Genomic DNA, 20,673 nt, shown 5'->3' with positions numbered 1-20,673 from the left:
GAAATTTCTAAGTTGACACAGTGAAGAAACTTCAAACAGTAGGATTTTGGGGATGTTTACTTTGAGTGCTAAACAGTTCCATTCAACTGAAAACATGAAAACAGGTTTGATTTTAAGTTCTCTAAATTTTCAAAATATTTTATATTTTCTGCAAAAATTTTCATATAAACGGAAATGATCATAAACCCATATATGTATTAAGAATAGATTGATTAATATGATCCACAACATGAGAGGGAAATTTCCTCAATATCATCCAGGCCTCTCCTTTTGCTATCTGGATGTCATGCTGTCATTGACTGGTATCTTCTTTCAAAAGGCTCTTTGGTGACTCTCCTCTCATTTATGACTTGGCATGTAGAATCATGAAGTAAATTCTATGCTCATTGTACTTGCTTGTTTACATGAAGAATGATTATTCTACAATGTGAAATAATATTCAAGTAATGGGAAATCTGAATTGTGAAACCATTTCTGGAGGTATTAACTCTTTTAGAATATTTTCACTGAAATGGATGATACTGAACAAATTGTATGTATGTCTATCTCTCTCTCTCTTTTTTTGATCTCCCATGATTCCTTTAAATTTATTCAGTTGTAAGGGAGTTCTTCCAGGCCCCTGAAACAAACCTCAGACATGATTTTGAATTGCTCTCCCGATAAAAAGTTATTGGTTATTTACAATTTCTTGATTCTGAAATTTGTAATTCCCAGTCTCATATAATAATCTAAGTATCAAAACTGAGTAAAAGTTAAATCTTTCCCTGTGCCCAAGCTGGCATGGTAGAGGATGGTATGGTTTGCTTCTTCTTTCTTTCCTTGGTCTTCCTTTCTCCATTGCTAACAGCTTTTTGACAGAAATGAAGAGGGGTCAGTAGAGCAGGAAATCTCCTAGTTGATTGATAATATGGTAAATTGGCTTCATTCCCTCTCAGCCTAGAAGATTCCCTCTTCAGAAGGACACTTCCAATCCCTACTCTTAGAGACCACTCACCTGACCCTCCTGGACCTGAGGTGTGTGCCCTTCCTCAGCTGGTAATTCACTCCTTCTGCAGCTTTTTAGGAACCTGGTAGACCCTTTAGGTTAAGAGGGTCTTGTGGGTACTCCTTTACATGTGGTGTAAGGTGTGCTCATGAGTGGTCCACAGGAAAAACTTATGAATCCTTTTCTCCAATTAACTTTGAGAGAGTGGCTCACCCAGAATTTCCACCATTGACTGTAACTTCTCTGCCATTAGTAAACCCAGATTATTTCTCAGAAAGTAGCTCACTTTTTACAACTGCTGGGTACACACAACGAGCTCCATGTTCGTGTCTGTAGGTTTTCAGTGAGCTCAGTGCCCATTTATAGCTTCATACATCAGTTCTTAAAGCATCTCAGGAGAACCCAGGGCCATATTACAACTTTTGTGGGCTGTAGGCAATTTATCTTCATGGCCCTTTCTTTACAAAAACATACTAAAACTTATATTTTATAACTGTGTTGGCATAATGATGAATGTAATCCAAGCTGGATCATATTCATTTTTTTCTTTGGATTTTAAAAGGAATTGAAACAGCTTCATGAGCCTCTTTCTTCATGGTTCCTAGGTACTATGCCTCCTAGGCTGAGTGGAAAAGCCAGCCCTGAGCAAGCCTTCATAGATTTAATCAATATATTGAACAAGTGAGACTCAAAGGGTTGTTGTAACAACACAACTTTATTTTTTATTGCCTCCTATAAACAATTTATTGAGCACCTATCATGCACTATACACTGTAGAGTAGTAAACACAACAGACACCTGATATTTTTGACATCTAAATGTTGTCAGGTGATATAAACGTAATGAAAATAATAACAGCGCAATAGTGTTAAAAAAAAAAAAACAGAGAAAGAAAAAGAAACCACAAATTCTTGGACTTATTGATGTGATAAATTCTACTCTTTTCTGGGCCAGGCCCCATCTAAGGAAACATGGGCATGTATTTGACTTGGTAAGAGGTAGGTGTTTCCTTTCCCATTAGTAATTAATATGGCAAAGTCCATGTGAACTTGGATGGGGAACTCTAGTTAGTATCTCTGTTGCATCCGTGAACTTTGGCCAGGTGTGCTAGATTCTGTGTTTCTAGACTCAGTTTCTTCATTAGTAAAAAAAAATTTGAGAAAAAGTGGTTTCTAATGCTCCCACTGCTCTATAACAATTAGGGAAGTGAGGTAAAATACATTTTTAAGTATTGATAAGTCTGATTTAAGTCTAATAAGTGGACATGCACCATGACTAAGTATTATTTCTTGAAACAAATGAAATATATCACTCATTCAGTAACTGTCTATTGAATGTCTACTCAACACAAATACTGTGCTAGAGATTGGGATTACAATAGTGAATTCAGCAGGCATGTTCCCAGCCCACATAGAATGTGGAAGTCTAGTGATCCAATACTTTGTCCTTTTCTCTATTTGCTAGTATATTGAACATTGTGGAAGCAAAGATGTTTATCACTGACTAGACAATAATAATAGTCCCTATGCTGATTCTTCAGGTTGAAAAGGAAAGGGAATTTTGTTTCGTTTTGTTTTAAACAGAATGCCCAAATTTCAGTTAAAGGATGTCATTGGAAACCAAACTGCCACTATACACTGTATTATTGAAAATGCATTTAAATTATACCTATGAGTTTGAATAGCTCCTATGTCTTCCTTATTTAGGAAGATATCTGTTCGGTCAATGAGCCAGTGATGTGCCTTGTATTCTACTGAATTTTAAATATTTCTTTGTTTCTGTTAGAGAGCAAGGCCTTTTCTAACGGACAGAAGTGACTTTCATGTTGAATGTCTAAGTACCACTTACTTTTACATTGTAGAAAAAAACACTGGACTCTATTTAGCATTCAGTTCTGGAAATACAATTAAAAAAACACATACTCCTGCTATGTGCTGATAGGAGTTGTTTCAGCTTTTAATAAAATTGCTTTTTACTTAGAGCACTTTTCCTCTTAAAAGCTCAAAGAGTCTCACTGCATGCTTAATGGACATGTGCATCTCAATCTGGAATTTTTTTTCAAAAAGGCTTAAGAGTGACTTTCTCACATATTATTTTGCTTAAATTCAAGCATCTTATTGATCACGTATCTGCTAATCTTTCCATATTTCTTGCACAGATTACTGAGCTCCTTCACCTTTTAATCTGTTCACCATCAGATAAAATCTTTAACTTATTTTTCCAATTTATGGAACCTGTGGGTCTTTTATTCTCAAGCAGCAATTCCAAGCTATAAGTTATGTAGGATGTGGAGTTCTATATGCACTAATCACAAGTAGAGACAGAACAACAAAATCATTGGCATTTGTTTTTGAAGACCAAAAGATAACATGTAAAAGCTGTGTGACTTTGGACAAATTACTTAAATCTCTCTTTGTTTCAGTTGCCTTGTCTATAAGATTAGGATGTATTAATAGAAAATACACTTTATTTGGTTGTTTGAAGGTGTGGCAATTTTGAAACATGACCCCCAAATTCTTTGACACTTTTCTCATCAAAAAGCAAAGCTGATGTCCCGTTCTATTTAATTTGGGCTCTAGAATTACTTCATTGGTGGAATATATTGTGTCAGGTTCTGGACCCTTTAAAAACTAGCAGCGTCCACTTACCATCTCTTGAGATGCTTGCTCTAGAAACCCAGCCTCCCAGCCATGTATGAGAAGTCCTAGAAGCTTATGGACAGACTCCATAAAGAAGAGTGAGAGACTTCTTGCCTATGAACTTGGCGCACACAGCTCAGCCAATAACATCTAGGATGCTTCTAAATATCCTACAATGCAAAGGACAGCCTCTTCCTGACCAAACATACACACAATAAAAGATTATCAGGCCCAAAATTTGAACAAGGGCAAGACTCTGGTCTAGAGCTCTGGTTTAACACGTAACAGGGGCTTAATAAATTTTTACTGAATAGTGAGTGTGTCTAAAAATATATAACTGAAACAAATTTGATAAAATAATACTAAACCCTGGTTACATATGTTACACTCTGATATTTTCTTTTTTATACTTGTGATATTGGTTACAACCACTAAATTGGTTTTCAAAATCATGTAGTTCCGTATTTAAAAATGATATTTAGAATGCTATTTTTATGAGTCATCAAGCTGAATTTTAACAGAGAGGCTAAAATTCATTCATCAAAATTATTATTTTAAAGCCTGGTAGGAAGGCATTGCAGTCGTTCAAGTGATACTGCAGTTTTTAAGATATTGAAGAGTTTCTTTTGAGGGGATAGACGTTCGTTCCTTCAGAGTTTGTAGAACAATAATGTTATTCTGTTGTTACCCTTCTTGTTTTTTAACTATAAGTTTATTAGCTCATTGAACAACTGCCTTATTCATCATATTTGCCTCTAAATGGCCGTTAGCAGCTATTAAAATGTAAATCCACCCTCAAATGATAATTACTTGGTATCTGTTAAAACATTCAAAAGATTTGCTATCAGTTCTAAAAGCAATTCACAAAAATGTCTTACCAAATATTTTAGTGACTTAGAATAATTGCAAGATGACTTTGAAAGCAGACATTCTTATCTGTTTATTTAACTTCTGGTGATATGTTCAGTGTCTATCACCTGCATGTATGAGCATAGGTTAGGGCATATGAAAATGTATGGCTTTGTCATACATTCTTCATGTCATATGTCTTTGTTCCAATTATCAACACATTTTTAGAAAATTTTTCTGTACCTTTGTGGTGAGAAAAATTGGATGTTCACTTTTACAGAAATGATTGAAGGAGAGGTGTTTTCCTGAAAGGCACATTGCAACACCCTTTGTCACTGAAAAAGAAAGCCAAGTGAGTTCTCTTTGACAGCTTTATACTATACTCAAAAGATATTTAAAATCCATGTTTTCATCCTTTATCTTGGAGTTATTGAAATAAATGCTACATAAATGGAATTCTAATTCAATGTAATGGATCACAAAACATGGCATAAAGATGAAAGGGACATTTTATTATGCATTATAAATATGTTTTATAACTGTAATATATGCTCTTGGTTTAAAAGAAATCTTTATGAGATGTTATAAAATGAAAAGTCTCAGTCTCTAGAGGAAATTAGTTAATCATTTCTTCTATATCTTTAAAACATTTAGAATAGACAACATTTTTATGCAAATGGATTCACATTATTCAAATTGTTTTTTCCCTTGCCTTTTTTAATTTAAAATTTATCTTGCAGATCTTTCACATTGGAGCATATTTACTTGCCTCATTATTTTCGATACATATTACTCCATGGTATGTGAAGTGAAAGACTATCTCATTCCAATAACTCAGGTAAGGAAGACATTTAATTATCTTTATTTCTTTTTAACTCAATTTTGTCCCAGGATTCAACTCCCTTGGGTGTCCAAAACATAATCTCTGCCAATTCAGGGTTTTTCTGCATGGCATTTATATGAGTTCCATGAGACTTAACATAGAGAAGAGGTTCTGGGACATGGGTGTGGCATCTTGTTTGCTACTGGCTCTCCATGCTGACAGATCCTGAGATATATACTTCCCTTCTGATCCTCAAACACTGCTCCATGTAGATCTCTGATGACCATCTCTGGCTTCCACTCCATTTCCCTTAGGTCCTTTGAATCTCCCTCATGTGTCTCCATCATTCACAGACACAAGGGACTACTGAGCCATGCTGGCATTTGGAAGCTATTTCTATTCTGTTCTTTCAGCACTATGTCAGGATGCTGTCAAAATTGGTGGTCATGGGAGTGGTCGTGGAGATTCCAGTCATATGTAGGCATCTCCCTAAGAAGCAGATTTCCTTTTCTCTTAGACTCAACAAAATGATCTGTAGCTTTAGTCACTTCCCACCTCTGGATTCAACCTTAAATGGAAGGTTCCTTTCTAGTGCACATACATGCTCCCCTTGTAACTCCTTTCCTTCTCCCAACCCAGGAAACTTTTATCTAGGGGGGCAGATAGGTACATTTCTCTTAGTGCAAAAGCTTCTAAATATCAAGATCTAGGCTTTGGAAACTCAAAAGCCAAATGTCTTCTGTGTATTTGTCCTTTGCTTTCTGCTATGTCACTTGTCCTCTGTGTCCACTTGCAAGGCATTCAGTACACCAGGTGAAAAAGATACTCAATCAACCCCCCCCCCCGCCAAAAAAACAAGTAATATTACAAAATATTATCTCATCACATGTGTCTGTGTCTTACTTATGATCCTTACAGGTAGTAATTTCTGTTGTTTCCATTGGCTGTTGTTGCTGTTGCTATAAGCCACAATAAACATCTTTGCCCATATAGCTTGAAAGTTTATGTAATCATATTGACAACAGAAATGCTAGCTTTAGAATTCCCAGGGAAAAGGGCAAGGGAAAATGTAATTTAAATACTGGTGGATATCATAATATTTCCCCTCCAGAAAGGTTATACCACCACAATCTTGTATAGAAGAGCCATTGCTTTAGCCACAAAGGTTTTATCACATATTTAATTTTTTGTCAATCTGAGAGCTACAAATATTATTTCCTGGTTTTCCGATTTCCCATGTCTTTAATTCAAAGAGAGATTGAACATATTCTCACATTGTTTTAGCCTTTTGCGCCGACTGTTTCTTGAAATGCTATTGACATGAAAAACATTGTGTTAAATAATCCTAAAGTGGTTTAAAAAGAAATTTTTTTCAAGAGTTATTTATTTGTTTATTTTTGTTTTGGGGAGGCAGATTACATAGAATTTAGGGCAACTATTTCCCAGTCTCTACTTAACTTGACAGCAACTAAATAACTATTATATAGGGTTAGGAATGAAATAGAACTGAAAATGAAAAACTGAGTCACCAACACAGAGCTCATAATTAAGCTTTGGCAATGTTATAATATCTCCACACTGCAAATACAAAGCTAGTTCTTATCAAGATGGCATTTGTCCCAAGGATCACATGGTATCAGCCATGAGAGCTGACAAAATCAGTAAATCTCTCTTGAGCGTGTGTAATTATGCAAAGATCCCAATAGCTAATTAATACAATGGATTTTGATCTCCACGCAGTTTGTTGCAGAGCATCCATTTTACATGTCCTAAGTTGTCACTGCTTTAGAGTCTCCACTACAGTATATTTGTTACCATGTTAAGAACTTCAGGAGGAATAATGAGGCCTGATTGCCAACTGAGTGATTAATTCTTCTACACTTTAATTATGGAACATCTAAAGTGCCTGATTTTTCACTCCAGATCTTCTTCATGCCTGTTTCATATATTTTCTATTTCATACTTGTACCTTACCAAAATTAGCATAATATCTTGCAGCTAAAAAGCACCTTACAATATGCACAGCTCCTTAGAAGCAGCACACTTCCTCTTTATCTTGATAGTTGCTACTATGTCCTGAAGCCATACTATGTGCCAGGCAACTATGCTGGCTAATTATCATCACCCCCATTTTCCAGAGCTTGGCACTCAGGTTGAAGAACTTGCCCAGAGTCAAAATCTAGTAAGTTGCAGACTCAGCATTAACAGGTTCTGGGGTCTGATAAATTCTGCAAGGAAAAAAGGAAGGAGATTTTTAACAGGAGCTGTGGCATTTCTTGAAATAGACTTTGCTGGAACTGCTACTTAATAGCTAGCTATGCCAAGACCTCCTGTACATTGCTTTGCCTCTGGGCAGCTAGCTGTCCCTTCAATGCTTTGACCAGTTCTGTTTAATCTTTTTTAAAGACTACAAGGATGAATAAGGCAGCCTGGGTTACATGACCCTCCAACAATTTTTCAAACGTGGACAGAGAGGCCTTATGAAGAATAGACTAGATTCTTGATTCCCCATCCCATCTTTTGACCACATTTTCCCCCGTGGAAATGGTCCTAGGGGGACTCCTTCCTCTACTTGCTGTTCCTTTAGTTACCCCCACCCCTCCCACACACAGTCTTCTGCCGCCTTCATCTCATCAAATTTAGCTGACTTACTTACTGTGTTTGGAAAGGGGCTTTCCCTCAAGAGGCAGAAAGAAATGGAATGGGATTTGGGAAGAAGGGTTGGAAGGAGAATTAATCCTATGGATGAGGCTCAGTAGTAGTCAAGTTGTTGCAGTTAGATCTGGATGATGGAACCCTTTGAAAATACCACAAGAACACAGGTGTTTAAGGAAAGCAATGCTCTGCAGATAAATGTAAATTGGACAACTTTTTGGAATAGCACCTTGGCTGGATTGTCACACTCCATAGCCAGAGACCTCAGCCATTGAACCCCACGCCTCAGAATTCAGTCCAAAGCAAGCCTGATAGTGTAGTCTCTCCTTACCCTTATCAGAAGTAGTTTAACATTTTATTTGGGGGTTTAAAACAGGAAGAGTGGGAACCCTGGGTGGTGCAGCGGTTTAGCACCTGCCTTTGGCCCAGGCTGCGATCCTGGAGACCCGGGATGGAGTCCCACGTCGGGCTCCCGGTGCGTGGAGCCTGCTTCTCCCTCTGCCTGTGTCTCTGCCTCTCTCTCTCTCTGTGTGACTATCATAAATAAATAAAAATTTAAAAAAAAAGTTTTAAAACAGGAAGAGTTGTTCTCCTACTACCTGGAGATTTTAGGCTGCAATGACTGATTTAATGCAGTATCCTCACTTCAAAACCTAAGGCTCATGACAGTTAAGCAACTTGTCCAGGACAACACAGAAAAAGAAACATTTCTGTTCAGCTTATGATCTTTGACTAGTATTTAGAAGAGCATTCCAGGGATGCCTGGGTGGCTCAGTGGTTGGGCGCCTGCCTTCCACTCAGGTCATCATCCCGGGATCTGCGATTGAGTTCCACATCGGGCTCCCTGCGAGGAGCCTGCTTTTCCCTCTGCCTATGTCTCTGCCTCTCTCTCTCTGTCTGTCTCTCATGAATAAATAAATAAATCTTTTTTTTTTTAAAGAAGAGCGTTCCAGTTCAATACACGTGATCTATTTAGTATGTAAGTGTTGCAGAAAATTTAAGTGTTCCTGAGAAGCATTTTTCCCTTAAATAGCTAACATTTATTGCACTTAAGCACAATGCCAAGTACAGTGTTAAGTTCTGTCTGTAATATGTCACTTAATTTTTACAGTAGCCCTGGGAAGAAGGAGATTGTAGAAATCCCCATTTTATAGAAGAGAAAATAAAAGCTGAGATTTTAAGTAATTTATCAATTGTTAACATATAGTATCTTATCCAAGGTTTTGAATTCCAAAGCTCAAGCAGGCTCTTAACTTCTGTTACATGCCAAGTTACTCCACAGCATTGGAAGTATTTAAAGGGAATCCAGGACCAGACCTCAGAGGGGTTACACTTGCTGCTCCTACCTGTAATGCTATTTCTCTGATATCCACAAGGTTTAAACATGCACTTACTTTATGTCTCTGCTGAAATGTCACCTTATCAATAGCACATTTCTGACCACTTTGTATAAAATACCTCCCATATACTGATACTTCTTATTCCATTTACTGTCTTATTTTCCTACATAAAATTTATTATCATGTGACATACTACATATCTATCTTCACTCAGAAATGTAGTCTCAATGAAGTCAGGAGCTTGGTCTTTTCCCTGTATTCCAGGACCTAGAAGAGTGCTTAGCATACAGTAAATATTCACTAAATATTTGTGGAATGAATGAGTGAGTGAATGAATGAATCAAGCAAGCAAGTACATCACATTTTCATCATCATCCCAATATGATATTGTTCACAAAAGCATCTGGGGAACTCCAGGCAGTGTGATTTAAAAGGTATCTGATTTTTTTTTAAAATCCAGTTGAATAAAAGAATATTAAATTATGTCAGTGGCTGATATTTAAAGCATACGAGAGCATCAACTTTTTCTTCAAGCACTGACAGCTGGCAGAAGAATGCATAAGTCTGCTCTCCTTGTCTGTCCTTGTGCTCCTTCCTCCTTGCATAGCTCTGTATATTTAAGAGTCATTGGGGACACTCAATCTGAGAAATGTAGAAGCAGCATTTCTTTTCCTTTTCATAAGCCAAACACTTATTCCCAGTGGGTAACATTTAGCAATGAAGTGTTTTTTGACTCTAGCACTTATCAGTGTTTCAGAAATATATGGTATAATTAAATTACTCAGAGGTTGTGCTTTAATCAAGAGCAAATTTAATGAATATTCAAGCTGTTCATTGTTAGGAAATGGGAAGAGACTGACAGAATATTTTCATTACAGACTCAAAAGTCATCCAGAAGAGGGTGCTAATGTTCTTTGTGAAATATGCCATACACACACACACACACACACACACACACACACACACACTCAATAAAGCTTTCTTATGTGATTGATCAGGTAATACTAACTATATGCACTAAATGCTAAGAAGAAAATGTGTAGGAGCACCTGCGTGGCTCAGTTGGTTAAATGTCTGCCTTCAGCTGAGGTCGTGATCCCAGGGTCCTGGAATCAAGCCCTGTGTCGAGCTCCCTGCTCAGCAGAGCATCTGCTTCTCCCTCTCCCTCCCACTGTGCTGTCTCGCTCTCTCTCAAATAAACAAATAAAATCTTAAAAAAAAAAGAAAATGTGTAAAAACAGGCAGTTCAAAAGTCAAAATCATTGACTATTGATAGCACAAAAGTTTTTAAGATTTAGGATGGTTTATAAAATCTAACTTAGTCCTGGACCCGTTAGTTAACAATTGACAATACCACCACCAAAAACAGTGTATTTTCTATCACCAGAAATTGCCCAACAGAGTTAATACTGTGATATTTCAGTAAACCGTGAACCTTTATCAAAGCTAAGAGATGAACAAAAAATATTTTGGCTAAAATTTAATATTATAGGCAATTATATATTTAAAATGAAAATTAACACTTCATTTGCTTAGTAGCATATTCTTTAAATGTGTTTCTTTTTCTTTTTTTTTTTAAAGATTTTATTTATTATTCATGATAGATATAGAGAGAGGGAGGCAGAGACACAGGCAGAGGGAGAAGCAGGCTCCATGCCAGGAGCCCAACCCAGGACTCAATCCCAGGACTCCAGGATCGCGCTCTGGACCAAAGGCAGGCGCCAAACCACTGAGCCACCCAGGGATCCTCAAATGCTTTTCTTTTGATGGTAGATAAAGATGGATAGTAGTTATTGCTTAACTATAATTCAAGAAAAATCGTATTATAGTTTCTAGTTATCTACCCCAGATGAAAACAGAGATTTGACATTAACATCTTTTCTGATTCACTTGGGTCAAAAATAAAATTTCAAAAAGGAGGCAGTTTCTATGAACTAAGTAGTTCTCAAAATTCTTTTCTACTTGTGCTTTAGTGATAGAAGTTGAAGATAGCCAGGGCAAAATCACCTTTCATTTATGTCTAAAATGTGCCCTAATTTTTCTTCCTTATCCTAGGTTTTCTGAGCTACTATCTTTATAATTCAAGCAATGTGTATTTTGATTATTTCTTTGAAGTGGGACAGTCATGTGAACTGTACATTTTCTGTGGGCAAAATAAATGCAAATAAGAAGAGCTTTCTGTGTCTGCCTAAATGAGTTACTTATAATACAAATAAGAAAAGTCATGCTGAAAGCCAGCTAAAGCTATTTTTACATTCCACTATTAGCATCTAGGCAGAGTAGCTTTGAGAGGACATAGGTACATAGGTATTGCAAAAAAGCTCAATAGATGGATGGTCTTAAGTGAAGTTTGCATTTGTAGAGCTTGTCGAACAGCACTCTATGGAAAGAAGCAATGCCTTTGCATGAAAGAGGAGTCAGTATAGTCATTCCTGTGTAAAGTGCACATGCCACTTTCACTCCTACATGGGCTAGCAAGCTGAAGTGGAAGACTCAGACAGATGGAGGAGTTCAAGAACAGAGCAGACACTGAGCAGGCCTCTGATACTTAAAATGTCTGTCCTCATGCTAAAAGGCTTTGCACTGGCTCTCCTGAATTCATCAGCTGGGGGTGAGTTGATCGCTTGCATATTCATTCTCACATCCATTCTTTGCCCTTCTCTGCCTCATCAGCTATATTGAAAGACTCTACATATCCTGTGCTCCCTGGTCTTCTGCTTCTAGATAGCTTTAGCAAATGGGAGGCTCTGGTTGAAGTGTGGAGCGCTAAGGAAGGATAAAAGCCCATATATCCCCCACTGTTCCTGGCTGTGTTTCAGATGGCAACTTCTGGAGTTGCTGCAATAGTGGGTGGCTCCAGTGCCTAGAGGTTGTCCCTTCCTTCCATGATCTCAGTTCAGACTAGATAGGCCCATCAGGTGACCTTGACTCCTGAACTCTGGTACAGCCATCTCCTGCTTTTCTAACTCCAGCCCTGGGTTGGGGGAAGCTGCCTTGCTCTTTCTAAACTCAGGTTTGCTCATAGTGCTCTTTGGCCCGTTAGCTGTTCCATCCCTAAGTAAGCAATTCCCTGTATTGGATTTTTGGTTTTGGTTTGAAATACAGAGCGAGCTCTTATTTTACTGAAATAAAAGACTATCTTTTGTGCTATAGGAATATTTGGAAAGTAATCATTGTTCCGGTTTAACCTGCATATTTTATTCTGCAGCTTCTTTAAATTAATATGGTTGGGCAGTGAAAAACAAGATTCAGTTAAAAACTATCTTCTCCACCAGTTTCTACCCTACTTACCACACACAAAATGACCAAATACATAACTCTGAGGAACCTATGAAAATGTGACACATCTGGTGTGGCTATATTTAACACATATTCTGTATTATTCAACTCTTTAAAATGTCTATGGATTATTAAATGCATCCATCAGAAAAGAAATAAACAACTCCCCAGCTTCACTCTTAATTAAGAGAGCTATGGACAGAATTATGCCTTACCATTTTGAATATATTATTCCATTGTCTTTTGCCCAAAATCTATCTGAAATGGGGATAGCAACAGTGTCTCCCCTGTCAGGTTGCTGTGAACATTAAGAGATATTTAAAACAATGTCGAGCCCACATGTGTCACTGAGCAAATATCAGCTATTATGCTGACTACAAGTCTTTGTCAATCTAGTTGTCCTTCCTTTATGGAATATGTATTTTAATCTCTAGTAGGATTTAGGAATTTTGCTTCTCTTTAATATTCTGCAGTTTTACAACAATGATTCTTTTAGATACGAATTTGTCTTTAGCTCCTTCTTAAATCTTAGGATAGATGACTTTTTTTTTAATTCTGGGAAATTCTCAGCCATTTTCTTTTATAACATTAGGTCTCTCATATTCATTTAATTTTATCCTAAGAACTTCTATCAGACATATTTTAGACCCTGTCTTCCTATCTTCCCTGTCTCAACTTCTCTTATTATTTCTTTTATATATTCTACTAGGTTATTTCCTTAGATCTATATTCCAATATATACATTATTTTTTCCTGTGTATTTATCTTTTCTGTTTCCTCTTTACCTATCTATACATTTAAAAAATAACTGTTTTAAAGTCTCCTTTAGATCATTTTCTATTTCTCATTCTTAATGTATAAATTATTTTTTTTGTACCTTCTCATACTGCATCCCAGTAATTCACTTCCTCCCATGGCTTAAATCTTCCACTGGCAGCTCATCTGCAGTAGAGACTTATTTCCATGGCGTCCTGGGTTTGCTGAAATATGGAATTGGCCCTTGAGGTATGTTGGCTTTGCCTTTTCTGAGAGTCTGTGGTTTCATTATTTTGGGGTCAATTTTTATGTTGATTTCTCAATTAGGAGCTTTTGCCCCATACTGTTGGTGTGAATTTGGACCTTCTTATTCACATGATGGTGGGTTTGCATGTTAGGACATTACTTTTTTCTAGTCTCAACCTGGATATGCAACAAGCTTCCTTGATGCTTTCCACAGCTAGCAAGGGTAGAGTCTTTCCTGTGACCCGTGGCTTGCTGTAGGTATTTCAGGTCTACTTCCCTGAATGAAGGCCTGTGTCCTAGACTACCTCACTTCTCCTCACTGGTGTCCAAACCTCCAAACCCAGCTGAATATACACCTTGAAATTATGCCTAGAACCTATGTCTGCTTCTCACAATACTCTTAACACATTTTAACCTAAGCTCCTTCTCACCTTTTGATCTGAGTTTGCTATAGGCTTCTGGAAATGAGTATATTCTGCTTTGGTTTTAAATTTGCATATATATTCTCATATCTTTTATTTTATTATATAATATTTTATAAATTCAGTTTCTAATTAAGGGTGTCCTTTCCTCAGTTTTATTCCCCATATTAACCATGTTGAAGGGAAAGATGCTTAGTAATTGTAGAAAGCTTCTTGCAAAGAGTATAGTCTATGCAATCTCAGAAACACCTGGAAAGGGGTATAAGTATAATCCATTACCAGAAAGAAAATAATGTGATGCTTAGCTGATCATGAATCCACAGGAGCTCATGAAATGATGCAAAATATTTCTTTTTCCATCAGATTATTTATTCATTTGACATACTTTCTGGCTCGAGGTAACAGAAAACTCAACTATAATTGGCTTAAACAATAGGAAAGATTTATTTCCTTATCTATCCAAAAGCTAAAAGTAGGGCCGTTTCAGGGTTGGCTAACTGAGTGGCTAAATTTCATTTTTGCTCCTGTTCAAATTTTCAAATCTCTTAGCTTCTCCTAATGGTTATGAAATTACTCTGGCAATTCTAGGCATGTCAACCTTAATATATATCAAGATGTAGGAAAGGGTGAAATAAAATTTATTTCTTCCTTAGGCTTCTCTTTCCGACAGCCAGGAAGAATTTCCAAAAGTCCTAATGGTGTAACCCTCATATATTATTGATTAAAAATGTATCATTTGCCCACTCTCAAACCAATCACCGGCAAGGGAAATGGAATTACCAAAAACGGAAAAGATCAAATTAGACTCACTCTGAGGTTGGTAATGAGTTCACACTTCCTTGAAACGCAAGGTTACCCAATGACTGAACAATATGAGTAATCTGTTACCTTGGAAAGCAGCAAATAGCTGTGTGGCAAAGTCAGGTCACTCAGAGACAGCATTAGGAAAAAATCTGGAAGTCCATTTTCTGGGCTCCTTTACTCTTCTGATTTCCATCCCTCTTTCCTCTTCCACCCATAGCCCCTGCTAAGGCACAAGTAATCTTGGAGGCTACCATTATTTCTATTTCTCTTTAGTGAGAGTGAAGGTGGATCCTGATAGTTGAGGACCTCCTTGCAGCCTGTGTAAAACCTAGATTTTCAAAAACATCTTCAGACTGAACCTTCTCTGGGATAGATAGGGGCTGTATTCATCACTGTCCTGTTTTAGAAACATGGTCTATCAGAAGTCCCATGACATTGTCAAGAGGTGCATGCATAGGCCTCATTGGGTGAGGACAGTATAAAATGTCATGGCATAGTGGAATGTTACCACTGCAGGACAGTTAGTTGGTGATGTGCTGGTATGAATTGAGTAGAGTTTCTTCCTGGTACAGATTGGAGTCTCAACTGGCACAGGCTGCATGGTCTGCATTATGAGTAATGAAAATTTTTCATTCACACAAAGGCTGTGTGGGTGATTGACAATGACTCCAAGACACTGTGGGTCATGGACCTTTTAACAATGTTCTTTGCAATATTCTTTCTCTTGTTTCACGCACTGGGCATATCATGGGTATGGGACATTGACTTCTTGGACAAGTGTCCCAGGGTGAGGTTATTGGTATTTATCAGTCATGTCCCTTATTTCCCCACCTCCAGACACAACTCTGTGTTCTCTTTATATCCTCCATATAAAAGATTTGTCTCTTCTTTTATTTCCTTCTAGACCGCAGAGGACCATACATCCAGAGCACAAATCATAAGCCACAAGAAAAGCTATTTCTCTTTTCATGAGTGCAGGGAAAACTGCCTTTAACATTTTGTAGATGGTGAGGGAGAACATTTGCTTTTCTTACCAGACTGTAGACTATGGGGGTGACTGCCCTGCTAAAATGGGATGAATGGCAGCCCGGGTGGCTCAGCGGTTTAGCGCTGCCTTCAGCCCAGGGCACGATCCTGGAGACCCAGGATCGAGTCCCGCATCAGGCTGCCTGCATGGAGCCTGCTTCTCCCTCTGCCTGTGTCTCTGCCTCTCTCTCTGTGTATCTCTCATGAATAAATAAATAAAATCTTTAAAAATAATAAATAATAAATAAATAAAATGGGATGAATGCTTCTGATGCAGGAAAAAAGTGAAGACAAAGAGCTAAGTTTTTTTAGATTAAAGTAGATTAAACATTTTTACCTGCTAAATAAATAAATTTTTCTCTTGGGGCCACCAGGTGGCTCAGTCAGTTAAGCAACTGTCTTCGGCTCAAGTCATAATCCCAGGGTCCTGAGATCCAGCCCATGTCAGGCTCCCTACTCGGCTCAGTCTGCTTCTCCCTCTCCCTCTGCTCCTCCCCCTGCTTATGCTCTCGCTCTCTCTCTCTCAAATAAATAAATAAAAATCTTTTTAAAAATTCTTCTCTTGCCAGTATTGATTGCTTTGTCTGTTGTGAATGTAATATGTCCTATATTTTTTTTAAAAACTCAAAAAAAGGGCAGCTCCGGTGGCCCAGTGGTTTAGTGCCGCCTTCAGCCCAGGGCATGATCCTGGAGTCCGGGGATCGAGTCCCACGTCAGGCTCCCTGAATGAAGCCTGCTTGTCCCTCTGCCTGTGTCTCTGCCTCCCTCTCTCTCTCTCTCTCTCATGAATAAATAAATAAATAAAATCTTTAAAAAAAACTCAAAAAAAAAAAAAGAAAATCATGAGAAGTGAGGAGATAAAATATAAAGGGATAAAAGGTATGCAGTAGATCAGCAGAACTTGCCCCATCTCACATATGACACCAGCCTAATTAAATTGAACTTCCTTAGTCCAATAGGGATATAAAGAAATAAATAAGATTATCAAGGATGTAAGTCCATTTCATAACCTTTTTCTATCTCCTATAAGACTTTTAAACATTAAACAGCTGCTTGATAATGGTAGAACAGGTGTAGGACATCTGTCACACTTCCTCTGTCAAGGAGGAGCAAAAGGATTTTGCTGGAATTTTGAAGGAATAGTGTCAGAGTGTTAAATGTGAATGTCAGCAAAGACACATTTTGAGTCCACATCTATAAAGAAAGCTGGAAAATAGTGCCACAATTCATACTCAGTGGACCAGAGCCTGCAACTTAACAGCCTAATTACCAGTCATCCCCAAAGGAAGATGGAATTTGTGGCATATTATTCTTTAGAACAGTACTGCTCAATTTTGGTTTTGATCAAACCTAAAAATCTTGATGATTCTTTAATTTTTTAAGTTCAAAACAAATGCAATATCATGATTAAAAACATAACAAAGTAGTGACAATTTTAGAATCTGTTCTTTAAAAATAATACTTTCTCCGAAATATGAATGAATTGAATTACCCTCTACCACACTTCAAAACTCACTGCTATGAAATAACATCCTCACTTACTAGCTATCTGAAATTATACCTTTAGGGCTCTAATTTGTTTCACTTTAACCTGTATTGAATACAAATAACCTCTAAGAATGTTGAAACATATAAGCTCCTTCAGTCATTAAAATTAATTTAATTAACGTCAAATCTCTTCTTATTTTAAGTCACAGAATTAATTTAATAGCTCTACAAAACCACTGAGGCTTACACCTCTATTTTACAGCTCCCCTTGTGCTTAACTTAATGCAAAGTCTATCCCATTTTGTGTTTCTGCATTCCCTGCCACTAGGTTTTCATTCATTTAAAGATCACTCCAAAATTATCCCTCAGTAGATGGAAGGAGATGAGGGGGATGAAGAGACTGGAGGCTGAAGAGAGAAAAAACAAGACTGCTGAGGGGAAAAGCAGGCCCACCCAAACCAGTAAGGCCAATGTTGCCTCTTCTCTATGGCAGGTAGAAACTGACTCAAAGAAAAAAAAAGTTTTTCTTTCTTTCTTTTTTTTTTTTTTTTTAATTACTTGTTTAGACCGAGTTTCTTCTTTAAATCAAAAGAGACTGACTTCTGGTCAGGACAAGATGGCATAGATGAGTTCCTCCTTGCTCCTTCTCACTAGGCGTGAATATAAACCCCAGAAATGATGCAGGAGATAACAGAGGAGAATGATAAAAGGGTGTAAGAGGTTATTGAAATGGTTTCCTCACAACATAGTGGCAGGTTGTCATCCAATAGGGGAAGATGTCTAGGACCTATCATTTCCCAACTCCTGACCTAACAAAAAAAAGGTAGCCAGGTGGCGCATTCTTCCTGCAGATGGAAAAGGAGTCCTGCTGGCAACATGAGGCAAATCCAAGTCCACTGGCAAGGAGGGTCCACTGAGAATCCCATCAAAAATAAGCAGCCTTTTTCTGCGGAGTCTGAGACTTTCCAGTCTTCATGGAGCCACCTGAGACCTGAGGAAATCCTTTCTGTGACCTCAAGCAACACCAGCAGGAACAAGTGGGAGTTTGAGGAGTACCAAATAAACCAAGCAGACCAAAAATAACAGCACAGGGCTTTGAAAATGAAACTTCCATAAAACCACAGCCCACAAAAGTAGACTCAGACCTAATTAAACCTGAACAAGAGATTGCCTATTAAAATGAAAGATTTAAATAGGACTTAGAGTCTCCTAACATTATAAACAAAATGTTCACAATCCAATGTGAAATCATCTATCTGTACAAAAAACAAGAACATCACAACTTGAATGAGAGAAGGCAGTCAACAGATGCCATCATCCACCAACATAAATCAGATACTAGGATTATCTGATAAGGATTTTAAAGCAGCCATCATAAAAATGCTTCATCAATCAATTATAAATTCACTTGAAACAAATTAAAAAATAGAAAATTTTAGCAGTGTAATAAAATTGATTTTTTTTTAAAATGGAAATTTAAAAAAAAATTAAAAAAAAATAAAAAAAAAAATAAAAAATGGAAATTATAGACTTCAAAAATAAAGCACTAATAAATCATTCAATGGATGGGCTCAAAAATAGAATGGGGGTGACAGACAATAGAACTGGTGAACTTGTGGACACAACAATAGAATTCACCCAATCTAAATAAGAAAAAGTAGACTGGAAAACATGAACAGAACATCAGGAACTTGTGAGATAGTAGCAGGGGGAAGAACACCAAACACATCTGATGTCACCATATCAACAAGTTAAAGAAATCATGTGATCATATCAACTGATACAGAAAAAGCATTTGGCAAAATCCAACAGCCATTCACGATGAACACACTCAGCATTTAGGAGTAGAACGGAATTAACTTGATAAAGAACATCTACAAAAAAAAATGTCCACAGATAACATCGAGTTTAATGATGAAATACTGAATGCTTACCCCCTAATATCAGGAATAAGGCAAGAATATTCACCCTCACTACTCTTACTGAACATAGTATTAGAAGTCCTAGCCACCAAAGTAAGTCCTAGCCACCAAAGAAATAGAATGTATAAAGGTCAGGAAAGGAAGAAATAAAATGACCTCTATTTGCATATGACAGGATTGTTTAAATAAATAGAAACTACACAAAATCTACAAAAATACTTCTAGAATTCATAAGTGAGTTTAGCAAGCTTTCAGGATATAAGATCATGAACAAATCAATCACATTTTATATACTAACAATTAACATAGAGAAATTAAAATTTAAAACAATAGTGCTGACTATTCAAGTAAAACAATAGTCACTCCAAATAAAATTAAGTACTTCAAATATGCATTTAACACAACCATGTATGGAATCTATATGCTGAAAATTACAAAATGCTAATGAAAGAAATCAAAGAAGAATTAATGAAATGGATAGACATACCCTATTCAGGGATTGGGAGACTGAACATAATAAATATGTCAATTTTTTCCATATTGATCTACAGGCATAATGCAATTCCTATCAAAATCCCAGCAAGGTTTTTTGTAGACACAGACAAGTTTACTTAATATTAATATAGAAAAGCATGGTGCCAAGAATAGCTAAAACAATCTTTTTTTATAAAGTTTTTTTTTTTAATTTTTACTTATTTATGATAGTCACACAGAGAGAGAGAGAGAGAGGCAGAGACATAGGCAGAGAGAGAAGCAGGCTCCATGCACCTGGAGCCCGATGTGGGACTCGATCCCGGGTCTCCAGGATCGCGCCCTGGGCCAAAGGCAGGCGCCAAACCGCTGCGCCACCCAGGGATCCCATAGCTAAAATAGTCTTAACCAAAAATAAAGACAGAGAGAGAGAGAGAGAGAGAGAGAGAGAGAGAGATGGGAGACATTACTCTTCCAATATTAAGAATTACTGTAGAGCTGCAGTAATCAGAACAGTGTTACACTGGCAGAGGGATAGAGGCATAGATCAATGGAACAGAGTGGAGAGTTCAAGTACAAACTCATGCACAAACACCCAACTAATTATTGTCAAAGATCAAAAAGCAATACAATGAAAGAAAGATGGCCTTTTCAACAAATGGCACCACCAGGACAATTGGATATCTGTAGGCTAAAACATTTTTTAAAAAGAGTACCTCAGATTAATGTGCCTTATAAAAAAATTAACTTAAAATGGATCATGGACTTAATATAGAATGTAAAACTATAAAACTTTTAAAAAATATGAAAATCTTCAGTATCTAGGGCTGAACAAAGACTTTACAGTCTTTAACACCAAAAAGCATGATCAATAAAGAGAGAAATCAATGTATTGGACCTCATGAAAAGCTTGTGCTCCATGAAAAAGCCCATGTGAAGAGGATGAAAAGACAAGCTGCACATTGGGA

At 37.2% G+C, this 20,673-nt stretch overlaps 1 long non-coding RNA gene across 1 annotated transcript in view; it reads left to right on the top strand.

Annotated features, from left to right (window-relative positions):
- Nucleotides 1-20,673, top strand: part of LOC121494506 — a 44,293-nt gene that overhangs the window by 3,835 nt on the left and 19,785 nt on the right. Inside the window, exon 3 of the long non-coding RNA XR_005988818.1 lies at nt 5,214-5,311. This is a non-coding gene — a long non-coding RNA (uncharacterized LOC121494506). The remainder of the gene's footprint in view (nt 1-5,213; nt 5,312-20,673) is intronic.

This window comes from Vulpes lagopus, chromosome 7 (assembly GCF_018345385.1).
Source record: "Vulpes lagopus strain Blue_001 chromosome 7, ASM1834538v1, whole genome shotgun sequence".
NCBI lineage: Eukaryota > Metazoa > Chordata > Mammalia > Carnivora > Canidae > Vulpes > Vulpes lagopus.
The sequence above is the reverse complement of the archived record's forward strand: the minus strand, read 5'-3'. Positions and strand labels throughout refer to the sequence as shown.